The sequence below is a fragment of the Copadichromis virginalis genome, linkage group LG5 (genome assembly GCF_057382275.1).
Source record: "Copadichromis virginalis isolate Kocher_CV1m ecotype Utaka linkage group LG5, C_Virginalis_male_GT1.1, whole genome shotgun sequence".
NCBI lineage: Eukaryota > Metazoa > Chordata > Actinopteri > Cichliformes > Cichlidae > Copadichromis > Copadichromis virginalis.
The window spans coordinates 25,389,595-25,403,552 of NC_140622.1; the positions used below are offsets into that span (position 1 = coordinate 25,389,595).

General features: G+C 39.7%; 1 protein-coding gene across 1 annotated transcript in view; it reads left to right on the forward strand.

The window, feature by feature from the left end:
- kaznb (kazrin, periplakin interacting protein b) overlaps positions 1-13,958 on the forward strand; it is a 139,973-nt gene that overhangs the window by 34,896 nt on the left and 91,119 nt on the right. The gene's annotated exons all lie outside the window — the stretch shown is intronic.

Here is a 13,958-nt window from a genome sequence, read left to right on the forward strand (position 1 = left end):
AGACAACTCAAATCTTAGGAAAAACACATTGTTGCATTGTTGTCTGTTTGTGGTAAAATATAGTGTTACAGTACACTAGGCAGCATTAATAGATTTATGCGTCTCTGTTGAGGCTTGTGAAATATCTGGATTTGAAGCTGATGAAGCTCAACAACTCGTACTTTTTCTAAAGCACCTTTTTGTTAATTAGGAGGGAAAAAACATTTCAGTGGCAGAGTTCTCATTCACACTCTGTCATAGCTCTGCTTCACCAGTTAATGCAACAGATGTGTTTCAGCAGTTGCCACACATCCATTTTCTTAACCACACACCCAGTTCACAGTCGCTGGGGAGCTGTAGCCTGTCGCAGCTGTCATAGGGCATGATCACCAGTCTGTCATATAGAGCCAACACAGAGAGACATGCAGCCATTCATTCTCACTTTTGAACCTTTGGCAAATTTAGAACCACCAGTTAATCTAAACAAGCATGTCTTTGGACTGTGTGAGGAAGCCACAGTGTCAGGAGAGAACATGCAAAACTCAACACAAGTGCAGCTGTAGCTAATTAAAGATAAAGGCTACCAAGCCCAAACTTTTTGTGCATTAGTCTTGAGCCACCTCCCATTTCTTTATATTTAACTAGGAAAATACGTGCAGCAATACTTACAAACATCCATAGAAATACAGTATATAAAGCACAATTCTAACAAACTTGAAAAATCAGTATAGTATATAGTATAATATGTAGTAATAGTTCTCCAGCCTACTTGAAGGCTCTTCTTTGGATGTTGGCCGCCTTTTCTTTTGTTCTCTGTCAAGACAATCCCAAGATGTCAGATCTTTGCTGGATTATCAGTTTCTCGAGGACATGACTTTCATATGCTTTTCATCAGCTGTAGGTTTTTTCTTAGGCCTGCTACTCCTTCTCTCCTTCCCTTGTCTTATTTCCTTAAGATTTTTTTAAGGACACAATGCACAGCATGCTAAATATATGCCAATATTTCAGGTAATAGCTGTTGCAAAAATGCTGTTTTATACCTGTGAAAACATGTTATCTTTGGCTTTATTCATGGATCCAACGCTGGAGTGCCTTGAGTGATTCAGAGGTCACTGTTAATGTGGCTTAGCAAACAGTTAAGCCCAAAGTTGTTTGTAGTTTCACCCACTAAAAAGTAATGAAACTACTTGTATTACTATGCAAATATAAATCCAGTTGAGCTACAAGCGATCTACTGCAAAATGCAGTTAACCCTTGTCTTGTCTAATTCTCTGCAGTTCTCCCAAACTTCTTCCTTCAACCACTGGATCTGATAATGAATTGAGGCTATCCAGCCCCAGTTTCTGTATTTAATGTACTTGATCCGAGCAGCAGGACTGAGTTTGGAGTCTCTCTGTTATCACTCGGGTTACAATTTATGTACAAAATAATATTGGCCAAATTATGCATCACATTTCTTTGTTCTCTGAGCCTCAGAGGTCAGAGTCAAGTGTGATCTCATCCCATGTAGAAAAGCTCTGCTCATCAAGAGGAGTTTGCATTCATGGAGCACAGTCTTTCCACTTTCAGACTGAATATGAAATTAGTCCAGCCTATCTCTTTTAACGTCTGGTCTCATGTGTTTTAAGTGCCTGCTGCTGAGTTCAGGCAGGCCCGCGTGCTCTGATGTCCAGTATTTAGTGCTGCCAGTGCTCTGCAGAGACTTTACTGTTGAACTGGAAGAATAAAGGACTCTCCAAGGCTTACTGTCAGTCACGAAACCTTGACGTTTTCTGTTTTATGCAGATCTTTTGCGCATGTTTTCTGACACCAAATGGTTTCGTTTGTCTGGGAAAGTTGGGCTGAAAACATCGTCTGGTAAATTCAACATTAAGATTTCAAGTCAACGGCCACTAAAAGGCAGAAAATTAATTTAGAGGGGATTTGAATAGTTTCTCTTTGAATGCTGTCCCGGAATTGATTGCCTCATTTGTCATTTGCACAGATGAATTATTTATGTGATCGTTGCTGTACTGGGGTGACTAATCAAATGCATTTCAATGGGTGTGGAAGCTGCGAATTGATGTCGTGGAACATTGCACTGCATTAGGTGCTTTGGTAGAGTCAGCAGGGCAACAATAGTGGCCTGATGATGACGTGGCAGAAGAGACAGTGCCCATCATAATTTAAAAAACGAATGTACAGAAACAACACTCTGTTCATTTAAAGTCCTCTCTTCACCCTCGGACAGCGAATCCGTTCAGAGGAAGTACACAAACAGAACAATTCCTCACAACGTCTGTAACTCTGCACAAACAGTGCAGGGTAGCACAAATTCTCAAATGTTTTATGAAACTTAAAGGTCGACGCTGGGAGATTTTTTCAGGACTATTTTTGCATCACCTTGCAATAACTTTTGCATTTCCTCTGAACCATATGAACAGTTGAGAGAAACGCTTGGCATTACAGAGAGGAGAGATGATGTGATACTGCATTTATTGCTCATTTCTCATTTTAAAAGGCTGAGCTGTCACAATATCTAGCCACTGGCTGTGATCAAAGCTGCAGCTGCTCTTTCTGGCAGTGCTGGCTGAAGGATAGTGCTTGAAGTTCGGCAGCGTGCTAAACCATGTAAATTTATTGCATACATGTGTCATAGCCAGGATTGTGACAACCAACATGGATCCACGGCCACAGCCACAATCAAACAGACAGCTATGTCATCCTGGAGTTTCAGTCAAAGTCAGAGCTACTGACAACCTCAGCAGCGGTCAGAGCGCTGCCGGGGTGAACTGCTGCTATGGTACAGACTTGAGGATGAGCAGTTCAACTGAGGGTGTGCACTCTGGCTGCAGAGAGCAGCGAACCAGCTCAGCTTTGCTTTATGCATCAGTGTGAACTCAGAAATGACTTTGAAAAAACCCCACTGTGTGTTTGTACAGATTTTTAAGGCCTTTGAGAGCATAGCTTATAGGTCCGTTTTGGCCAGGATGGTATTTCAGACCAGAGAACTGTAAGTTCCATTATTGTTATGGAACTTACAGCATGCAAAACAAATTGTGCCATAAATTCCAGGCAGTCATACACCTCTTTAAAAATACTCATAATTAAAAAAAAAAAACTCACACCAATTTATATCACTAGAATTGCTTTCATTTCTGTCTACTTAATCATCTCAGAGTTGTTAAAGTTTTATCCAGACTAGCTGGACATTCTGGTCCAGGATAAAACATCTCAACAACTACTGCATTTTAAACCAGAGCATCCGTGATGCAGTAGCTTATCTGGCTCACACTCTGTCACAGTTACAGCACGGTATCATTAAAATCTGACCAATATTTTATCAGGAATATTTTTGTGAGTTGTCGATAAACAGACAAACAGAAACACCACCACAGTATATATTTATATGCTCTTAGACTTGATGAGCTTAAAATTTATAGTTGCCTGTTTCAGCCATTAAACAGGGGTGGCTATAGCTCAGGAGCTAGAGGGTTTGAGACGGTGCTGGATATGTGGCACCAGAATGGACAAGATTAGAAATGAGTCTATCACAAAGAGAACTCAGGTTGGGCAATTTGGAGACAAAGTTAAAAAGGCATGGCTGAAATGGTTTGGACATGTGCAGGGGACAGATAAACGATGTATTTGACAAAAGATGTTGACAATGAAGCTGCCAGGCAGGACAAGAAGAGGAAAACAACAGAGGAAATTCATGGATGTCGTGACAGAGGACATGCAGTGGGTTGGTTGGACACAAGAGGATGCTGGCGATGGGATGAGATGGAGGCAGACGATTTGCTGTGGTGGCTCCTAAAGGGAGAAGCTGGAAGAAAAAGAAGAATTGACATAACATTCATGTCTCTAGTATGTCGGAAAAAAACAGAAAACCCATGTACAGTAAAAGCATGCAATTCAATTCAATTCAATTTTTTTATACAGCGGCAAATCACAACAACAGTCGCATCGAGGAGATTTGTATTATAAAGTAGACCTACAATAATACATACAGAGAAAAACCCAACAATTATATGACCCCTTATGAGCAAGCACTTTGGCAAAAGTGGGAAGGAAAAACTTGCTTTTAACAGGAAGAAAACCTTCAGCAGAACCAGGCTCAGGAAGGGGCGGGGCCCCGGATGGGGTGAGAGAAGGAAGACAGGATAAAGACATGCTGTGGAAGAGATCAATAACAAGTATGATTCAGTGCAGAGAGGTCTATTAACACATAGCGAGTGAGAAAGGTGACTGAAGAAGAAATGCTCAATGCATCATGGGAACAAAGTGCACAGAGAAGCCCCAATAGGCAGGTGGATTCAAACCCAGGACCTGCTTGCTGTGAGGCAACAGTGCAACTCACTGGACCACTGTGCAGCCCAACTCCGTCCATCCATCCAACAACTACTTTGTGTTTAGATGTTTTAGACTATGATGTTTATATTTCTAATTTTAATTTATGGAAACCTTTTTATACTCAGCAATGCAATATATGTTATTCAGCCCGGTTTATCTTTCCCACTTCTAATTCTCCTGGTCTCGGAGAAGCATAATATTTTCCCAGTGACGGTGGTTTCAAAAGAAAGCCTAGCAACATGTTTGGAGAAATGTAACTGAAGCTATGAGCCAAAAATCACAGCTGATTGCAGCAAAGCAGTTTTTCTTACTCATATGGGTGTTTGAGCTTTTTTTTTTAAAAATTCATTATTGACTTGAGAAGGATTAAAGATGTAATATGGGCCCAAACCCAGTAAGTAAAATAGATCACAAGTCTGGATTCATTATCCAGGAGCTGAGGCTTGGCTCAGCTGCCGTTGAGAAAATTGACCAGTTCTGATCTGCTACCTAATAAGCGAATAAAATATTGACATACACGGGATATAAGAAGGGGACCAATAAAAGTCCAGTGACTGCAGCAAAAGGGTAGCCCCATACTGAAATGAATCTGTGGTTTATGTTGTTTCTATTCAGCCATTTTGACTCCTACTGGCTGCAGTAGGGTTATCAAGATCTCGTTTGTGTTTGGACACAAAGACACTGTTATTACCTGAACGTGTCGGAGGAAACGACAGCTTTCATCTCTTTCTTTGTGGAGAGATTCCTTAGGCAAGACACTTCACCCGTTGCCTACTGGTGGTGGTTGGAGGATCTGGTGGCGCCAGTGTCCGGCAGCCTCGCCTCTGTCAGTGTGCCCCAGGGTGGCTGTGGCTACAATGTAGCTTGCCATCACCAGTGTGTGAATGGGTGGATGACTGGATGTGTAAAGCACTTTGGGGTCCTTAGGGACTAGTAAAAGTGCTATACAAATACAGGGCATTTACCTTTTCATCTATTTCAGTGTTTGGTCTTGTGTACTGGTGTGGGCTAGACTTCAAAGTCCTTGGATTGCTTTTTTTTTGTAACAGCTGCAGTTTCAGTGGTATTCATTTCTCCCCACATTTCTCCCCACAACAGAAACACCAGGGAAACAAAAAAGATTAATGAGTACACAAAACCTGACCACAGTGAAGCCGAGCGCCGAAGAGATTTTAAACCAGGCCCGAGACAGTTGATGATTAGGTGAACCTCGGCGCAGGGATAAAGTGACAGCGTAGATTTAAATTTCCTGACATGGCGTGTCGGATCAGATTGGTTTTCAAATGCCACGAGACAGACACATTCGTTTCTGTGTTCCTCTCAAACCCCATCACATTAATAGACACACATGGTAATCTCTCATCCGGTGAAACAAATGCTATTTTGGTCTGTAAAGGAGGTAGAATTCGCTTTTGCTGTGGATATTTTGAGATGAAAATATGGCCTCCGACAGATGAAATGATACATGCCAGAGTGAGACTTCGTCATCTTTCAGCCTTTCTACAAGCCATCTGCTGATGCGGTTCAGGATGTTTTAGTCCGCCTTGTTTGGGGTGCGCATGTTTCTATGGAAACCCCAAGCACCGTCACAAAAGCAGATCCGGATCACTACTCGCATCTTTCTGCAGATCAAAGGTGTTCACCTCAATTTCAGAGGGAGTTTGGGCGATATGAAAGGGCCTCTTTCCCTCTGTCAGTCTCCTCTTGAGTGACAGACAGTGTTTGTACTCTCTGCAGCCCTGTCTTTGAGGGGTTGTTTGTGTCTGGCTGATGTGGATAAGTGTCTGGGATTGGCTTACTAATGCAGGAGCGCAGAGACAGATTCGTGTCCTCCTGGTGTCTTTCTCTGCGAAACAAAGGAAGCTTAAAGTTCCTGGAGATTTTTCGAGGCTTCCATCAAGCTTATTCTGTTTTGACTCTTTTGCAGAAAAGAAAGCTGATCCATTAGTCCATTATCTCGTATTACTCCTTAGGTGAGTTTCCTTGTAGTGCCGGAGTAGCCTTCACAGAACTGAAACATGAATAATTCATCGGAAACAGCAGAAGCAGGCACGAGGGGTGACATTAATGTGACGTGTGGCGGCATTGGTACGCCTATTGTTTTGTTTTTCTCAACCTTTCCAACATGTCAACACAGCCTCTTAAACACACTTATTCACTGTCGTCCCCGTTGTCATGTTTACTTTAACCTTCTTAAAAACCCTTCATTAGAGGCAGAATTTCTGTAGCGGTGACAAGTGTGTGGAATCAAAGATCGGATACTTGTTATCAAAGCCAGTGAGTTCCCTGTTGACCTTAGTCAAGATTTAAATGCTCCCTGCCTCCACAGCTTGTGAGGTGATGCAAGAAATATAAATGACTCTCCTTTCTATCTGATTCCCTGCCAGAAGCAATTGCTCTGAGGACTCCGGCCAAGTGGGCATCTAGCCCAGAGCTGCTTCAGACACCTTTAAAAAACAAAAACAACAGTAAACCAAAACCCCTTTTTGTTTCTTTGCTTTTACTAATGCAACTTTAGCTGGTCTGTTTTAAACTATGAAAAAGCCTAGAAAGAAATAGATTGGAATGAGGCATTTAGTGAACAAATGCTGTGGAAATTAAAGATATATTACTATAATACATCAAAATCTCCTAAGGTTCCTTTGTCTGCCATCTCCTTCTACACAATCATTAGTTGAGCAACCAAACTGGGCACATAGGTACATCCTGATATAGATGTTTTTTTAATCTATATCAGATATTATAATGTCACCAGGTTGCCTAGTAACCACCTAGCAACTGGCTAAAATGACCGGTTTTAGCATTCATGCACAAACACCAATTTATAAAAACAGTTTAATCTCATTTATATCCATCAAATTTCCATTATATCCACAAAAGATGAATTATACTTGGTATATTATAATGTAATCATATTACTAAAAATGAGCAAAGGGCTAAAATGACCCATGTCATTGTCTTTTTAAGGCCAACAGGACAAACAGGCCAAACACTAGAGCACAGAACAAATCTTGAAAGCGGACACTGTTGTTTGTATCTGTTGTATGTGCATGATTATTAGCTAGAAGATACTGTTAATTGTTTTATTTATTTTTAATTGATTTTATTATATGTTTATCCAGAGCACCAGCTCTTCATTTAAAATAAAATTACACAGCATTTTCCTGTATATAAGATTAAATGAGACATTTTTTTTCCTTAATTATTTTCTTTGATTTTAGGAGTTGTCAAAAAAAGAAATAATACAATTGATCCACAGACCCCAAAATAATACATGAGATTACATCATTTAAATAACAAACCGTCCTCTGTCTGATGATAATCGTGTAAACCATGCAGCACTCAGCGTTTGCTGCCTACAATCGTGTAATCTGGTCATGTAATCTGGAGTAATGCAATTAAACTGAGAGGCTCTTTGGCTATAATCCTACAATGCAAACCAGGCTCAGGAGAGGCTGGGCGTCATGGATGACCAGACCTCAGCACTGGTAGTCAGGATTCAGTTACCCAGTATTACAAGTGCCTCATTCATCCACACAGAGTGACCCAGCTTTTCCCTGCCTGGCGCCCTGCACCACATCAAAAGTCCCACATTAAATCATAGCTACAGTAAGACGATACTGGGTTTTCTGTAATGGTTTCATAGATGCAACTGACTTCAGCTTACTGCCTTGGAGCGCTAACTCTAGTTATTCTATGAAGGCAAAATATTTAAGATGCTCAAGTGGTGCATAACTCAAGGCCAGACTTTTCAGCTAAGTGGAAATCAGTAAATAAAAAAAGAAATATAAGAATATTTCTAGTTTTATTACCTAGAAAATTGGTGAAAAGTTATTTTTTATATTTATATAGACTTGAACAAGTGTAACTTATGCCTTTTTGTTTCTATTATTTTAAACGTATACTACATGTGCACCAAATTTTAAGGATGGTAAGCTTACTATTTAACAGCTGCTTGTACAAGTAATGATCACGACTCGTTAATGTGTTTTCAAATTATCTACGTGCAAAATGTACAAATCCAATTCAAAAAAAGTTGGGACTCTGTGTAAAATGTCAATTTGAAAAGAGTACAAGCTTAATTTATTATGCAAGGCTTTCCAGGCTTTTTAACAGAGTGCTGATAACAAGCTGAATGGTACCAGTCCTCAGAAATTATGTTTATGTCATTCCAAAATGAATTTGAGATTTGATCTGTCTAACCACAGAACAGTTTTCAAATTTGCCTCAGTACTTTTTAGATGAGCCGGTGTCTTCTTTAGATGTTAGACCTTTAACCTGCATTTGTGCATTTCTGGAATGACAGAATCCTGACTGTTTTTAATGCTGTGCCACCTGAGGGCCTGAAGATCACAAGCATCCAATATTCATTTTCAGCTTTGTCCCTTGCACACAGTGATTCCTCTGGATTTTCTGAAACTGTTTCCAGCCTTTCATTTCTCCTGTCCCAACTTTTCTGAGACAGTAAAGTGTCACATTTTAAATATTATAGATAGATATGTTTTCTATGTTTTGAATGAAATACAGGTTTCTTGCATTCTGTTTTTAATTTACATTTTGCACAGTGTCCCAACATTTTCAGTTGGTAAATGTTCAGCCTGAGATTTGTTTGGTCAGTCTGCATTTTGTTTGGGAAATTTCATTGCAGAACAAACAAAAAGCAAAAAATCATATTGCTGAGTCACTTATTCTGGAAATAGAATGTTAATGAGCAACAGGAAAAGCATTTGGCTATTAGACTAAATGGTTTCTTAAGAGCATTTTCGTGTTGGTTGAGGAAAGTTTCTTTTAATGTTCTTCTTTCCGGTAATGCAAAATAAACCAGCTTCTATTTCCAGCTCCTGTATTTTCACTTTTGTAGCTATTGCTATTACTCTGTTTCATCAAGTAAAGATGAGCGCAAAAGAGACGTCATGTTTAGCCAGTACATTTAGTGCATGACAGCCAGCAGGTAAAGCCTGCACATATGGTATAACTCCCACCTTATAGTGAAACTTAAAGGAAGACCTGAAGGATTGAGTATGTGGAGGTTCTCCTTGGGTCTCTCATATTTGCCTTATTTAAATTTATTTTTTGCCCTGGACGCATGGTACTGTATATTATGCTTTACTTAGCTCTAATCCACATGATTTACTCTAAGTTTACCATATTGCTCGTATATTAACACTTCTCTGCTGCATATCATTGCTTCCTGGGAAAAAGAGGATGTGTTAGATTCATAAACAAGCTCAAACATTTAAATGGAAAGATTAACTGCGGGAGCACGGTGAAGTGTAAAAGCAGGAAATAGGATCAGAAATGTCAAACATAAATGCTCATAATGAAAACCCAATTTCGATATGTTCCAATAAGCCTATTACTAAAATGGAAGCAGTTGGTTTGATTGTGCTGTTTACATAATGAATCATGTTCTTACTGTGCTATTCTGCTCTATTCCGGTCTTGTTAGTATTCATGAGGACGATTGGCTCTCCTCGACTTCTGCTCTGAATCCTCTTACGTTCTGCTACAGTTTCACATCTATACATTTGTTAGTGTGTGCTGCTGGCTGCTCCGCTCTGCCTGGATGCTCCACTTATTGTTTGACTGTTTTGGTTAGAACATGTTCCCAGGGATCGTAACTAAAAGCCCATCAGCATGCATAATCATACATTGTCTAATACTGCTGTTGCCAGATTACTGAATCCTTTTCTTTTTTTTAGTTGTTTTACAGTTCTCTGGAGAACTATCCCACTCCATCGTGAATAACTGCAGTTTTTTAGCAGCAGATGGTATTTTAATGAACTCCACAGAAGATATTTTAATACGATGCTTGTCCTGTTGCAACCATGACATAAGATGCCAGGCAGGTTCTTTAGGAAACATCAACACATGTTGCTCTATGAGGCCAATGTGTGGCTAAATATTTTTCTTGTGCAATGCAGAAGTACGACAGTAGAAGAAGAAGATTCTTGATAAATGAAACATTACAAGAAATGCTGAAAGAAACATCTTCTCCTTGGCATGGTATCAAACAATGACAGTCATAAAAATGATGTCAGTATTTCTTTTATTTTGAGGCATTGTGGTTGAATGCTTGAAGTCATTCCACAGTAGAAAATGAGGCTCAGCAGGTTTCCAGCAAAATATCAAGGATTGATTTGGAGTAAAGCTGTTTTGAAAAGCACCAGTTTGAGAACAGTTGCTCTAAATGTCTAACATTTCTCCAAACAGTTAATTATTTTAGTTTAGTTTTTTTAAGACCAACTTGCTCCCTGCTGATCTCAATGAATAAACATGTAGGAAAATTAAGCAATATCTTGATATCCCAGGAAAATGGACTAAAATCTTATGATCCATGAACTCTGTTTGCTTACAAACTCCCCCCTACACAATCAGGAGCCGAGAAATCAAACTTGGCACACATGTATATCTTAGGGCCCCAAAGCAACCATATAACTCTTCCACCCTGGCTCTCCACAGGGCTGTGCGCTTCTGTAGGACTGCACATCCACCCAGCCCATTAACACAATTACTAAGTTTGCTAATGACATCACACTGGTGGGAGTCATATCAGGGGGAGATGAGTCTGCCTACAAGAACTGGTCATCTGGTGCGCGGCACACAATCTGACAGTCTGAAGACAAAAGAAATCATCATAGACTTAAAGAAGACCAGAGCCCCTCACCCGCTGATCATCAGTGGAGACTCTGTAGAAAGGGTCCTATGATTTTAAATAACCTTCATTTCTGACAACCTTGCCTGGTCTGCTAACACTACAGCTGCAGTGAAGAAGGCTCTGGAGCGCCCTCACTTCCTGAGGTTGCTGAAGAAGAATTGTGCAGAAGAGAAACTGCTGGTGGTCTTCTATCATTCACCCCAGAAAGCATCCTGGTGTACTGATTTATCTGCAGCAGATAAAAATGATAAGAGCGTAATAAACACTGCACAAAAGATCATTGGTTGTGCTCTTCCCTTTTTGGAAGAGATTGCAAAAGCAAGATAGCGCTCAAAAGCTGTAAAATCACTAGAGACAGTTGTTACCCTGGACATATGTTGTTTGTCCTGTTGCCCTCTGGTAGATGCCACAGGCCCATCCAAACAAGAGCAAAAAGATTAAAGAGCAGTTTTTATTCAAGGGCAATTACTGTCCTAAATCAATCAGGATTACAATGATGCACTGTGACACCTTCTATTTAATTCTTGACTCCCTTATTTTGATAATTATATATTATCTTCTGCTGAAAGAGCTTGGTTTACTGTGCAAATTACTTTGTTGTTTCATTGTGTGAATGGTTTATTTTTTTATACTGTGTGTTATTTATTTTTCAATGATTACCTGCAGAAGCAACACCGCAATTTCCCTTCATTTTATAATACAATAACAAGAAGAGGCATTCGAATTCTGAAAATCACAGACCAGACGCTACTGCAGCATTGACACGTACTAGTGACATTAAAAAATGTTTTTCTTGCAGAGTTTATATCCCCCTCAAAAAACATAGAAATCGGCCTCAGTGTCACATTCTGGTTAGAATGAGGATTTCTCATCATTATTTAAAATCATGATATAAACTAATCTGGAAGTTATCAGATATTCAAAAAGTAGAGTTACAGAGCAGTTTGTGTTTTCATTGAGTCTCACTGCTCGCCGATCGTTTCTCTACATGTACAGTAGGAGAAGCTGCTCCTGAAAGCTAAAGCAAAGCAACTGCTTGCACAAGGAACTGCACCAGCTATCAATCCCTCCCTTCAAAATCCCATCATATCTTCAGGAACGTAATCCTCTTGTCCGTGACAGACAACATGCAGCAGTAAAGTCCCGTCACTTCACCTCCACAAAAAACCCAGGCGTGTCCCGTAAGGTTCGAGTTTGTGGGACCTGCCCACACAAAATAATTCACTACCATGAAACCTGCAAAAAACACCAACTCATTCATTTAGTACTCTGCAGATTTACTACCACCTGCTACTAACAGGGTGCAGAAGGCAGACGACAGAGGGCTGAGATATAGTACAGCATGTTTTGTTTAAAAAAAAAGGATTTAAGAGCTCTGCTTAAAATTTTGCACTTTTTCATTTGCGTTTCAGACCTAATGTCCTGTAAAACATGCAAAGCTTTTGGAGACACGGTGGTCAAGTGTTTGTCACCGTAGCTTCACAGCAAGCTGTTTCTGGTTTTGAACCTGTGGGTTTTTTTTGTAGAGTTTATATGTTATGTGTATGTTTGAGCTTTCTTTAGGTGCTCTGTGTTCATCCTACTGTCCAAAGTTATGTCTGCATGGATAATTGGTGATTTTACTTGATATGAGTGTGAATGGTTCTCAGAGTCTCTTTGTTAGCCATGAGATGGACTGGCAGTCTGTCCAGGGTGTTATCTGGGATTGGCTCCAGCTCCTCCACAACCCTAGCTGGATAAGGAGTAAAGAAAATGGATGAATGGATGGATTTGAGCTTTGCTTAAGAGAGGAGTTTTAATCAATTCGTCATACAGTGTAATGTATTTACAATGATATTTTAAGCTTGAACTGAGAAAATGTTGCATAAATTCAAACGGAAAAACATAATGCTTCCTATATTGTGTTTTTATGGACGGCAGCGTTGATCCATCTGTCACTCAGCCCACCACTTCAGTTTGTGTGACGCTGAAAAATTTCAATTCTATTTGATGGATTGCTGTAAACTTTAGCAAATTCAGTGGTGTTCAGCAAACTCTTGTGTGCTAACACACTAAACTAAGATGCTGAACATTAGCATGTCAGCTGTAATGTCACACAGGAAACACTCAAGCATCACAAAATTGTTCTCCTTCAGTTTGCAAAATTTCACTCATACCTGCCACAAACTCGGATATACAGTTTGCACAGCTCAGGATAATTACATGCATCCTGCGCCTCAGTGCTTCTGTTACTACTGCATCATGCATTCGCATATGGAAAATGGCTCATGTGCTTCCTTTACATAATACTGGTGACTTTTGTGACCTCACAAACTATTGACTCCTGAAAATCTATCTTGGAGTCATTAGTCAACACATAATAGCACTGCTAACTGTAAGATAATAAGGATTTAGATCTGCTCATTGTTGATATAATCAAGGCTTTTGATGTGGCTGATCAAAAAATGCTATTAAATTAACTGATTTCTGTGGGCTTTGATGCTTCAGGTAAATAACTGTAGGCATTCCTAAAGGATAGATATTAGGACTATCTTCTCTTCCAAATTTGCAGAATTTCCTCTATAATTTAAAACTTTTCAGTTCCAAATTAACATTTATCCTGAATGTCCAGAATTTTAATTATGCTTTTAATGAAGATTTGATGGATGCAGCTCAGCATTATAAATATTTATAATATGCTGTATTTTCATTAGGATAATTGGACATGTCCTACACCTCAGTGCTCCTGTTGCTACTACATCACACATGTACATATGGAAAATTGCCTACGCACTTCCATTACGTAACACTGCTAACGTTTGTGACCTTACAAACTGCTGACCTCAATATTACATTGAAATCCTAGTGCTATTAGTCGACACACGATAGTACTGCTAACTGTAGGATAATAAGGGGCTTCAGCTAGCAGGATTTAGGTCTGGTCATTGTTGATCTACTCAAGGATTTTGATACATGTGACATAAAAATGACACATTCAAGCAGGACAAGTG